Here is a 10,550-nt window from a genome sequence, read left to right on the forward strand (position 1 = left end):
TGCACGTGTGTGAGGCGGCTGGGGAGACCGTGTGCAATGCTGCTGGGAGTGGCCTAGGAGGTGGCTCCGCCAGACCAAACAACCCCAGTGCTCCAAGCTCCAGGCTTTTCTCCGACTCTATTTGCTTTCTCTCTCTCCTTTCCGGTTCCCTTTAGCCAGTTCCTGCTTCCAGGGAGCAGAGCTGGAGGGAGGCCCTGGCAGGGTAGGTACAGGGCCCTCCCCTCCCCCTCCTCACAAGGTTTTCTAGCCCCTGCTTTGCTGCTACAACCCCACACAGGCCCCTTCCCTCTCTGAAGGGGTTCTCAGTCTTCCTGTTCCCTCCTGGAGGAAGGCACCCCACGATCCTGCTGGCCATGCTACGGAAGAGCACGGAGAGCCCCTCCACTGCCCCGGATGGGGCACAGCATTCCCCCAGGAGGGGTTTTTGGTAGTGTCTGTGGCTAGATCCGAGGCCAGTCCCCAAGCAGAAGCCGTCCTCGGGCCTCCCCAAGCTTCCAGCCACCCACTATACTACCTGTAAAGGCTGTGGCCCCACCCAGGGACCAGAGGGACTGTTTGGGGGCATTCTGAGGGGCGAGGGCCCCCGAGACCAGCCAGGCCCCAGCCCCAGGGCTCCAGGTCGGATTCAGCCAGGGTGGTGGTCGCTGAGCCCTTACTACCTGCTGGGTTGGCTCACTGAACCCCCACAGACATCCAGTGAGGCAGGTGCTGTCACTGCCCCAATTTTACAGATGAGGAAATTGAGACTCAGAGAGGTCAGGAGGCTGCTTGAAGTTACAGAGTGGGTACAGACAGGGCTGGGCCTGAAGCCCGAGTCTGGGAAAGAGTGGGTGCTCTCCTCTCCTCCCAGGGGAATCACTCGCGGTCCCATTCTCTCCTTCGTGAGGTGGTGGTGACACCCTCTTGCGTCAGCCGAGTCACTGACGGGCCGGACCCTGGCTTCTGCATCGTCAGCTCAGGTTCCTGACAACCCATTTCACAGATCAGGAAAGCAGAGCTGAGAAAGGAGCAGTGACCCGGCCAGGTCCCTCGGCCACAGCAGGAGCAGAGCGCAGGCCCCCCTGACCACTTTTCTTCCTTCTCTTTTCTCCTAACCCCACAGCAAATGCACGCTTTTCCCTCTGCCTGAAGTTGGTGTCATCACCGGTTGACCTGGGCGCAACTCTGCCGGGAAGGAGCCTTGCTGTCACACAAACTCTGCCCCCAGAAATCAAGGTGAAGTCTAAGGAAGTGGAATGCTCAGGGCCTCCCTGTGGCTCGGCAAGGGTTACATGTCTGAGTGGACGCTGGTCGCATGAACAGTTTCGTCTTCTAAATGGCAATGTTACTTTAGGAAGTGTTGTTGTTGAGAGCCCATTGCTCCCAATGCAGCAGGCCCCACCTCCCGCTCCCTGGCCAGGCAGACCTCTCTATAACGACGCCCAGAAAGCTGCCCAGTGCCTCATAAAGTAGGCTTCTGTTTGTCCTTGGCCTTGGGTGTAGCTGTTGGTAGTTCCGCAGGACCCACAAGGCCACTGAAGGCCGCCTGGGGAATGTGATAAGTTCTGAAAGCAGGGTCTGTGCCCCTGACCCTGGCCGGCTGCTTGTCCAGGATTTGAAACAGCTGGTCCAGGCCCCAAGTGAACCTGGTCCATAGGAATGCAGACAACTCCATGTGGCCCACCCCTGCTCCAGGGAGCCCAGCCCTAAAACTCCCAACCTTCCAGAGAAACAAGAACCCCCTAGAAGTAGATGGAGGTCACCCCATCCTCAGACAGAGCTAGGGAACGACTGCAGCCTTGCTGGGAGCAACGTCTCCTGAGGCTGGTGTGGATACTGAGGTCCTGGGAGTGCAAGGAACTTGCCCTGGGCTCCTTCCTCTGCACCTGCTGTCTCCCCAAGAAGGGCTCCTGAATCCATCCCCACTCACAGATGCTGTCCACATCCTGGAGCCGATCTGTGGGGCCCTCTGCCTGTTGCAGGATGAGACCAGAAAGGACAGTCTCAGAAGCTGTGCCTCCTGCAGCCAGGCAGGGTCGTGCTTGCCTAGAGTTACTGCTGAGACCCATCACCGATGAAGCTCCATGGACAGATAGTCATCGTCGTGAGTAACAATGAGAGGATCAGCCAGCCACATAGAAAGGAGGGGATATGAGGGGGCACATCCTTAATGGCACTAGCTCTAAGCATCCCAGCCTGGAGAAGTGATCAGGGGCTCCACCCACGGGCTCCCCACACGCCCTGCATCCTCCCAGGGCACCTCCCCCCTGACAGGGCAGGCCTGGATTGGCACATAAAACACAGCTAAGTAGCCAGGGTGTCAAGGCTGAATGGCAGGAAGGCTAAAGCCAGGGTGGCCCCTCGCCTACCCGCCCAACCCTATGATTCAAAGCAAGGCTGAGGCCTGATAAAGCCCTTGAAAATGTCAGTCAGGGAACAATCTCTTTCCCAAACTCTCCGCCTTTGACCTTGGGCACCCAGCCCTGACCTTGGGATGGGCTGATCTTTTTCCCAGGTCTGCCCGTTCCATCCCCTGTGCCTCCACACACACACACACACACACACACACACACACACACACACACACACAGTATGTGGCAATTGGGCTTTTCACTCTTATCACAGAATTATAAAACTGCTAATTTGTGGGGCCAAGGAATGGTTTATAAACAGATCACACTGGGTCCTAGACATCCCAACCAAACATTCTTCTGGGGATTTAAAATGAGAGAAGCACCAAGAGAGCTGTTGCCAAAATGAACAGGACCCCAGGAACCTTCCCCTGTCTTCGTTCATTTGAGTAGTTCATACTTTCATCTAATATGTTTTTATGTATTTTTCCCTCGTGTAGGTGGAAAATAACACACAAGCCTTGTGAACCAAAATTAGTGGTCCACATGGCACTATCCACATTCCACACTTGGGGAAATACTGTCTTGGCCCAAATCTGCCATTGTAGGGATGGGGAAACTGAGGCCCAAGGAAGGGAGGAGACCCTCCAGCCTCCACAGCAAGGTTGTGCAGGGCCACCACCAGAATCCGGAGCCCTGCTTCCAGCAAGTCTCACTCTTTAGGGAGAGAGGATCCAGGACTCAGGTCACTGGTGCTCCCAGGTGCCCCTGTTTGCCACAGCATCTGAGGGCAGCCCCCGGCCTCTTCCCCGAGGCCTGGCCCTTGTCCCAGTTTTTTTCCTCTGACCCCTTCTGGAGCTCCCAGCCTCCACTACTCTCTCCCTGATGCTGCGGGAAAGCTGTCCCCTCTCTTGGACTGGCTTCCTCACCTTCTTTGGCTACAGGGAGGATGCCACGTGGCTGGAACTGAGCCCTCTGGAAAAGAGGACCAGAGACGTGGGGGAAGAGGCCATTCTCGGCCCTTGCTCTGTGCCTCAGTCTTTCTCTCTGGCAAATAGGCAGAAGTTTGCAGGTGTGAGGAAGGCTGAACTAGGTAGGAGGAAAAGAAAGGAAGGAGTCACGGGGTGTCCCCATATCGAAGGACCAGCACCAACTCAGCTGGGGTGCCTCCTCACCCCAGGGGACCCCTCCAGGGGGCAGCTAGCAGGCTCCCCAGTGCTGGGAGATAGGTAGGAGTCTGCCCAGGACTCTGGCCACTGCAGGCCAAGAGGGAGGCCAGTCTGGCCCTGTGAATAGGGCCGCACTGACCTACAGACATGCTCGCACACACATACTCAGCCATGCAACAGGCACACACACAGAACTCAGACATTCACACACATTTCTTGACATGCCCTCATTTGTACAGATGCAAATGACCCTAACCCTTCCTACCCCAAGGGTTAGGGTAGGAAGGGCACACAGCGGGGCCAGTCTGCCTCTTTCCTCCCGCGCCCCCGTCCCCCGCCCCCAGTCCCCAGCCCCAGGCTTGGCGGCGTCTCTGTCCCGCTGCCTGGGAGACACATGTGGTTTCAGTTAGCAGCAGAGCGGGCATTTCCGTCCCAGACAGCCGGGCCCTGCCAGGGCCCCGGCCCCACAGGCGCCCACAAGAAGGGCCACCTCGGCCCCCACTCCTCCACTGGCCATCCCAGGGACCCCAGAGGGCCCTTTCCCCTGGAAGACCCCTGATCTCCTCTCCCACAGTCTCCCCCTCACCTGGAGCCAGAATCTGCACCCACTCGTGCAGGCACTAGCTGTGCCCGGGCCTCCGGCCACGACTGCCCGCCTGCCTCTTCGCTCTCGCTCTGTCTCGGAGCAGGCTGAGCGGGATGGAAGGAGGGCAGGGTGTCAGGGGGGCGGGCGGGAGGGAGGGGAGGGGGCGTGTGGAAATGAAACTTTAATAACAGAGCCCCTTTTGTTTCCGAGCATATGGGATATTTCATACATACTGAAGACATTAGCCCTCTATATTTTTAAGGGCTCCCGCTAAAGGATGAATAAATACAGCCCATATTCCACTCGGCAAACATGCACATGCCAAGTGCCGACTTCTGGAGCATTTCAAAAACCAAAGAGAAAGCCCCCAGTGACACCGGACACTTAAAAGTAAATATGTTTCCAAAACCTCAGGCTCGCCTTGCCCTTCTTATAACCACCTGGAGGCCTTGGGGCTCCTTTTCTCCCCCCACCCTCCCTGTATCCCTCTACCTTCCACTTCAGAGCAGGGAAACAAACCCCTGGAATCCAGCCTCCATCCCAGTTCTCTTTCCCAGGAAGCAGTCCCCCCGCCCCACTTCCCTCAACTCCCAGCAAGACCCCAGAGTGTCCAAGTTCCAAAAAAGCTTAGAAATCTTTGCCTTGTCATTTCTGAGAAAGGGCACCAAGGCCCAGAAAGGGGCAGGGACTTGCCTGAGGTCACACAGCAAATCGGGGTCTTGAGCACAGGGGCAGTGCCTTCTTCTTTCCAGAGAAGGGATCCCCCACTTCCCTACTTCGGGTTGGGGGTGGGGAGACCCCAGGGCCCCAGAAGGAAGGCCAAGGTATGGGCTGGGAGCGTGCCTGCCTGCCTTTCCCACTGGAGCACTGCTCTGGGCAACCCCCCCAACTCTGGGCACGCATCCAGTGGAGACGTCAGCAGGGCTGGGAACTGGGCCGGCCCCAGGAAATCCCCTTCAGGTCGGCAGATCCCAACAGGCCTGGAGACCTCAGGTGAGGGAGACTCCCTCCCTGACAGCTCAGCTCTCAGTCCCTTGTGCCCTCCATCTGTTCTCCCCGAGGGAAAACGGAGGCCTCGTGAGGGCTGGGCCTTGGCCAGAGTCATGGCAAGATGACAGCCGAGTGGGAAATTGAACGGGGCTTGAACGGGGCTTTCAGACCCTGTGTTTGCTGGCATGTTTTGCTGGTGGGCTGTTCCCCAGCTCCTTCAAGTCAGGGGCCCCTCCGTCCTGTTCTGCAGTCCCCCTGACTGATGTTTCTTCACCCCCAGCAGTGGCCTCTGCTCCCCGCTCCTGTTATGCTCAGTCCCTTCTCACCAACGGTCTCACCAGCTATTTAATTGAATACTTTACACAGAGCAAGTGCCCATAACAAACGTGAATGATCCATTGTGATGACATTGACTGATTATCTATGGTGCTCCGAGCCCCCCGCCAGGTGTAGGGGCTGTGACGTTTACTGAGAGACAGGTCCACTCCCTCCCAGGGCCCATGGAAGAGAAAGAGCAGCCCCTGTGGCAGGCAGCTCTGCACTGAAGGGAAGCTGCGGCCCAGAGAGGTTCAGATGTTTCTCCAGGCCACACAGCCAGTAAGTAACAGGGCTGAGCCTCCGGCCAGGATTCCCTGGTTCCAGAGTTAGTGCCTGTAACCCTCTAGGGCCTCACTCATCGCCCATACTCCACCCTGGTCCCAAGACTGTAGAGCTCGGCTGTTCTCGAAAGCCTCTATATTTAATAAGCATAGGCAGACAGAGCTCCCTTGAACCGTCCATGAGGAAGGGTCATTGACGCAGGAGCTAGAGGCCTGGGTTCTTGGCCTCACTGCACCACTAACACCTAGACAAAGTCCCTTCTCTAGGGACATGACTTTTCTCCTCTGCAAAGTGAAGAGAACTATTTCGCTGAATTATGAAGATCACAGGATATAAAGGATGTGAAGGGGCGGGGGCTTTGCCAAGTACGTGGTGATTTTCCTGTCTGGAATTTCATGCTGTGGATGGATCCTGGCATTAAATCCTGTCTGGGTTCCAACGGCCCTGACTGGCTTCTTTGCCAGCCAGTGCCCCCTCGCCATACTCTGTGTTAGCCCCCAGAGTCAGCTTCCTGAAGAAGGCCTTGCGTCTTGCCACCCCCCACAGTGACCCCTCAGCAGTTCCCACTGGCCCAGGGCAGCCAATGAGTTAAGACTCCTGGGAACCTGGTCCTCACCCCTGCCTCTTGACTCTTTCCCAACCCAGACCCATGTCAGCCTGGCACCCTCAGGCCTCGGGAAGCTTTCCTGCCCCCAAGTGATCTGAACTAGTACCGCCCTCACTTCCACCATCACTTACTGGGGAGAAAGGTCCCTGGGCCTTGATGCAAATACTTGCTACTCTACTGGCAACAGCTCAGTGGACTTTTTTTTTTTTTTTTTTTTAAGATTTTATTTATTTGGGAGGGAGAGAGAACACAAACAGGGGGAGGGACAGAGGGAGAAGCAGACTCCCCACTGAGCCAGGAACCCGATGCGGGACTCAATCCCAGGACCCCGGGATCATGACCTGAGCCAAAGGCAGATGCTTAACCAACTGAGCCACCCAGGCACACCTCAGAGGCCTTTTTAGAAAGGAAGCTTTCTATGAGTTCTTGGCTGGGCTCTGGGAAGTAGGAGGGTTTCCAGGTGAGTGAGAGGTTCTTGTCGAAATGCTAATTGTTTCATCGGGTGATAATAAAGTGGCCATTCATGGAGCACTTTACTCTGGGTCAGGTACCATGCTGGTGCTTACCATGCATTGCCTGTTTATTCCTGACAACCAGACAACCGTTTGAGGCTGGTAGGGAGGCTGAGCTGTTTGCCTGAAGCCCTCCTCACCATCCCCCACACCGGCCGTGGCAAAGCTGGTATTCAAGCCTGGCCTGCCCGGCTCCAGCTTCTGTTCATAACTGGCTCTCAAGTCAGTTTTCTATCCCCATCAACAGTGGGAGCCCCTGGGGGAGGGATATTTGGCCTCAGACGTTTCATTCTCCACACAGCAGAGCCGAGCACAGCACAGTGCTGTGTTCTTAATTGGCATTAGTGATATTTGCTGTCTTGAACACTGGAGTGGTCCTGGTGAGATTCAGTGATGGAAGGAGGTGGGGCATGGATGTGTGCACGTGTGTGTACTACCCACCCCCGAGCCTGGCAAGCCCAGCCCAGTTCATGCGGAGCCCATGACCATGGTAGGTCACCTGGAGCGCAGTGGGCACTCATAGGCGTGATTCCGCTGTTGATACCCGTGACTCGCTCTGTTTCCAATCCTTCGGGCAATCTGGTGGCCCCCAACTGGCGGCCGTTACTAAACTGATAGGTGTAGCTCATTTCAGCACAGAACTCTAGGGCTCAGTGACCCCTCTGTGTATGTGGATGGTGAGGGCTGGGGAGGTTTGATGTCCAGGAACACAGTTCACTAACAATGGGATCAGCACAGGAGGTTTTAAATGCAGACTTGAAGAAAGAGGAAACCCCAAACCCCATTGCTTTCCACTTGCCAACTTAGCAGAAGCTGCAGGAAGACAGCAGGGATCACCTGAATTTCCCAAGGCGGGCATCCTGGGACACAGCACTCCATCCCTGACCCTCACTGCCACAGCCTTACAAGTAAACACCAGCCTTTACCATCCAGGCTCCCTGCTAGGGATGGGAACGTAAGGAGAAGCCGTATGGGTTAACACACTCACGGATTCCACAGCTGCACACGGAGCCAGACCAGTTGGTCTAAAATTCAAACCCCATCTTCCTTCACCTTCCAGCCTCTATGTGCTGACTCACGTCTTGAATGGACGGGGGGCCTGATCCAGAGAGGGACATGGCAGCCCCTTCTGTGTCCCCAACCCCCTGTTTAGCAGGACACTGCTCCCCAGGCCCTGTCCTCTTATGGGCCCAGGCGGGCACCCCAGCTGTGAGAAGGGTGGACCACAGGTCCAGGAGCCCTCATTTCTGGCAGAGCAACCTTCACCAGGGCCCCCTCTGACACATGAGACGTCCTGATCAGATCTCCGGTAATTGAGTTGCTTTGGGGGGTAAATTCCATCCAGATGTGGAGGGCGGGGTGGACTTCCTGAGCAAAGCAGGGGCGGGGTACTGAAACACGGGGGCCATGCAGCCAACCTGCCAAGCACCCGGGGGGCCTGGGCTAGAACATCGTTTTATGATAAAGCCAGAAGGAGAATTTCAGTGCCAGGACACGAATCTAACCCCCTCCCTTAGTGGGTAGATGGGGAAACTGAGGTGTGAAGATCCTAGATGGGAGAAGAGACTGCTCCAACATTGGCTGGTTGGTCTCACATCTCCTATCTAGCCAGATTTCTTAAGTCTTGGAGTTTTTATGGATGGAAGGAGGCAGAGTAGCCTCTTCCCCAGAGTTTCCCATCGGCCCTTGGATTAGAAGGTCAGGAACTGGGGTCATGGAGTAGGGAATCTGCAGGTGGGGGAAACTCTAATCACCTCCAGCTTAAATCCCCAACCAGAAAGTTCTGTGTTTCATTTGCAGGGATTGGGGGGGAGGGGAGGGCAGGAAGGGAGAAGGCTCCAAGGACAAGCCTGTAAACAACATGTCCCCTGCACCCCACCTGGCCCTTGCTGGTGGTGGGAGAGCCTGGGCCTCTTTTCTCAGGGGAAGCCCCTCCGTACTTCTGTCCTTTGACCTCCTCCGGGCCACATACCTTCCTGGCTCCTTTGGGCTGGCTTACTGGAAAGCAGGAAGAGGCCAGCCAGCCGGGTGGGTTGGGTTGGGGGGGGGGCATGAGAACTTGCAGAGAATGAGAGGAAACAAGGGGGGTGGTTAATGGGCTGGGGGAGGACAGATTAAGAAGGGAATTTTTTTCCTCCTGCCTCATGTTTTGGCTGCCTTAGTGTGAACATGTCTAGGCGCCTTATCACAAAGGCCGGCATGGTCTGCACGAGAAAGAAAATAGCGTGCAGTGGGAAAAATGACATCTTGATAAAATATCCCTTTGGAATGGCATTGCGGGTCTCTTATCAGCCGGCGGCTGGACCCCAAATACCTCTTGTCTGACTGTCCCCAGGCCCCTAGCCCCCTCTTCTTCTTCCCCTTCCCTGGCCCTCTACCCCACTGCCTCTCCAGAGTGGCCTGTGCTGAAACTGGGACAAGTCAGGAGACCCGAGTTCTAGTCCTGTCTCTGCCACTGAGGCTGGGTGACCTGGGCCAAATCCCTTCCTCTTTCTGGGCCTTGGTGTCCCTTCAGTAAAGTGTAGGGAGGCATGGATGGACCAGATAGTTTCTGAATATCCTTCCACCATGAATACTTCCTGATACTACCACCTTCACACTTTGCGGTTCTATGCGTTGTGAAAATTCCCAATTTCCACCCAAAGACCATCACACATTAAATGTTTCTGATTAAAAAAAAAAAAAAAAACCGCAGGGAAGTGGGTGGGGGGATAGGGTAACTGGATGTTGGGCATTTGGGGGCACTTGATGGAAGGAGAACTGGGTGTTATATGCGACAGATGAATCTCTGAATTCTACCTCCGAAACTAGTCATACACTAGATGTTCATTTAATTGGATTTAAATAAAAAGTTTTTTAAAAGTGCAAATCCCCTTCATTTCCATTAGACATGGGAAGCTCTTGCCTGAACCCCAAGTAAAGCTATGCAGCTGAGAAAGAGGGCTCTTTTCAACTCTCACCTAAGGAGTCCAAGGAGAGCATAAGGCTTTCATTTCTCTTTGGATGCAAATATTGTCCCCACAAAGTACTTCCTACATAAAAACCCTTGTAGAAAACAGGTAAGGGAAACGATGGGTGGATCTCGTCTTCTCTGACCCATGCTCTCATCCCTCCTCCCCCCACACTGGGAGTGTGCAAAACTCCAGGGTGGTAGCTGGAGGTCTGGATGCAGCCACGGGAGCCTGGCTCAGCCCCTACCTCCTGGTGTGAACTTGGAGGACCCCTTCCTCTCCACGAGCCTCCATTTTGTCATCTGAAAAAAATTGAAGGGGTAGCGCCCGCCACGCCCACCTCACTAGCCACAGGCTGTTGGGAGGTAATCTAAGCAGGAAATAGGAAAGTGCTCTGTCTGCCAACTGTATGTAAGAGCTTCTTATCAGTGTGGGACCTGGAGGACTCAGAGGGACCATCTAGTCCGGTCCTTCTTCACGCGGCTGGAGAAACAGAGGCCCAGAGAGATGCGCAGGGACAAAGTCACACAGCAAGATAGCAGCAGAAACAGGGGCCAAAGGAGAGAGCCAGGGAGGTGGCAGGACCCTCATCTCTGACCATCTGCCCTCTCTGAGGATGGCCTGTCCCAAGGCCAGGGGGCGGGACTTGTGGGTTTTTGGAGACCCTGCCCGGCTTGAAGATTCAATATGAGCCCTCTGAGCTTTCCCCTCACTCAGCCTCCCAGCCCTGAGGGGACGGGGAGAAAGCCCCTTTGTGTAGCCTCTGGGCCCCAGCTCTGACCGCAGTTTTGTTTCCTGAAGACCT

Source organism: Enhydra lutris, unplaced genomic scaffold (genome assembly GCF_002288905.1).
Source record: "Enhydra lutris kenyoni isolate GAN:26980312 unplaced genomic scaffold, ASM228890v2 scaffoldscaffold5, whole genome shotgun sequence".
In the NCBI taxonomy this organism is placed as follows: domain Eukaryota; kingdom Metazoa; phylum Chordata; class Mammalia; order Carnivora; family Mustelidae; genus Enhydra; species Enhydra lutris.